This window comes from Geospiza fortis, unplaced genomic scaffold, assembly GCF_000277835.1.
Source record: "Geospiza fortis unplaced genomic scaffold, GeoFor_1.0 scaffold753, whole genome shotgun sequence".
Classification (NCBI taxonomy): domain Eukaryota; kingdom Metazoa; phylum Chordata; class Aves; order Passeriformes; family Thraupidae; genus Geospiza; species Geospiza fortis.
This window is the reverse complement of record NW_005055302.1, coordinates 9,226-11,002: the sequence shown is the minus strand read 5'-3', so window position 1 is coordinate 11,002 and position 1,777 is coordinate 9,226.

The following is a 1,777-nucleotide window of genomic DNA, read 5'->3' as shown; positions in this document are numbered from 1 at the left end:
GATCACACTGGAAAACCCCCTGAAATACCCCCGAGATCCCCCCCCAAAACAGCCCTGGGATTACCCGGATCAGTCCCTGAAATCCCCCTGGGATCACCCCTGAAACACCCCAAATCACCCCAGGATCACCCTGAGATCACTCCTGGATCCCCCCGTGAACACCCCTGGGAAAGGCCCAGGATCACCCCCAGAACATCCCTGGGATCACCCCTGGGATCACCCCCAAAATGACCCCAGACTGCCCAGAGATCTCTCCAGAATCCCTTCCAGGACCTTCCATGGGAGGAATTTCCCTTCCAGACGCCACCCTGGGGGTCCCTACGTTTCAAATTTCCCTTCCAGGACCCACCATAGAGGCCCCTAAATGTCAAATTCTCCCTTCCAGGACCTGCCACAGGGGGAGTTTCCCTTCCAGACCCCACCCTGAGGGTCCCTGGCTGCCGAGTTCCCCTTCCAGGACCTGCCATGGGAGTTTTTGGCCACCAGATTTTCCCTTCCAGAACCTGCTTTGGGGGGAGTTTCCCTTCCAGGACCTGCCATGGGAGTTTTTGGCCACCAGATTTTCCCTTCCAGAACCTGCTTTGGGGGGAGTTTCCCTTCCAGGACCTGTCATGGGAGCCCCTGACTGCAACATTTCCTTTCCAGACACTGCCCTGAGAGTCCCTAAACTTCAAATTTCCCTTCCAGGACCTGCTCTGGGGTTCCTTGTGTGTCCTTATCCCTTCCAGGACCCACCTTGGGGGTCCCTAAATTGTCAAATTTTCCCTTCCAGGACCTGCTCTGGGGTTCCTTGTGTGTCTTTGTCCCTTCCAGGACCCACCTTGGGGGTCCCTAAATTGTCATATTTTCCCTTCCAGGACCTGCTCTGGGGTTCCTTGTGTGTCCTTATCCCTTCCAGGACCCACCTTGGGGGTCCCTAAATTGTCAAATTTTCCCTTCCAGGACCTGCTCTGGGGTTCCTTGTGTGTCCTTATCCCTTCCAGGACCCACCTTGGGGGTCCCTAAATTGTCAAATTTTCCCTTCCAGGACCTGCTCTGGGGTTCCTTGTGTGTCCTTATCCCTTCCAGGACCCACCTTGGGGGTCCCTAAATTGTCAAATTTTCCCTTCCAGGACCTGCTCTGGGGTTCCTTGTGTGTCCTTATCCCTTCCAGGACCCACCTTGGGGGTCCCTAAATTGTCAAATTTTCCCTTCCAGGACCTGCTCTGGGGTTCCTTGTGTGTCCTTATCCCTTCCAGGACCCACCTTGGGGGTCCCTAAATTGTCAAATTTTCCCTTCCAGGACCTGCTCTGGGGTTCCTTGTGTGTCCTTATCCCTTCCAGGACCCACCTTGGGGGTCCCTAAATTGTCAAATTTTCCCTTCCAGGACCTGCTCTGGGGTTCCTTGTGTGTCCTTATCCCTTCCAGGACCCACCTTGGGGGTCCCTAAATTGTCAAATTTTCCCTTCCAGGACCTGCTCTGGGGTTCCTTGTGTGTCCTTATCCCTTCCAGGACCCACCTTGGGGGTCCCTAAATTGTCAAATTTTCCCTTCCAGGACCTGCTCTGGGGTTCCTTGTGTGTCCTTATCCCTTCCAGGACCCACCTTGGGGGTCCCTAAATTGTCAAATTTTCCCTTCCAGGACCTGCTCTGGGGTTCCTTGTGTGTCCTTATCCCTTCCAGGACCCACCTTGGGGGTCCCTAAATTGTCAAATTTTCCCTTCCAGGACCTGCTCTGGGGTTCCTTGTGTGTCTTTGTCCCTTCCAGGACCCACCTTGGGGGTCCCTAAATTTCAA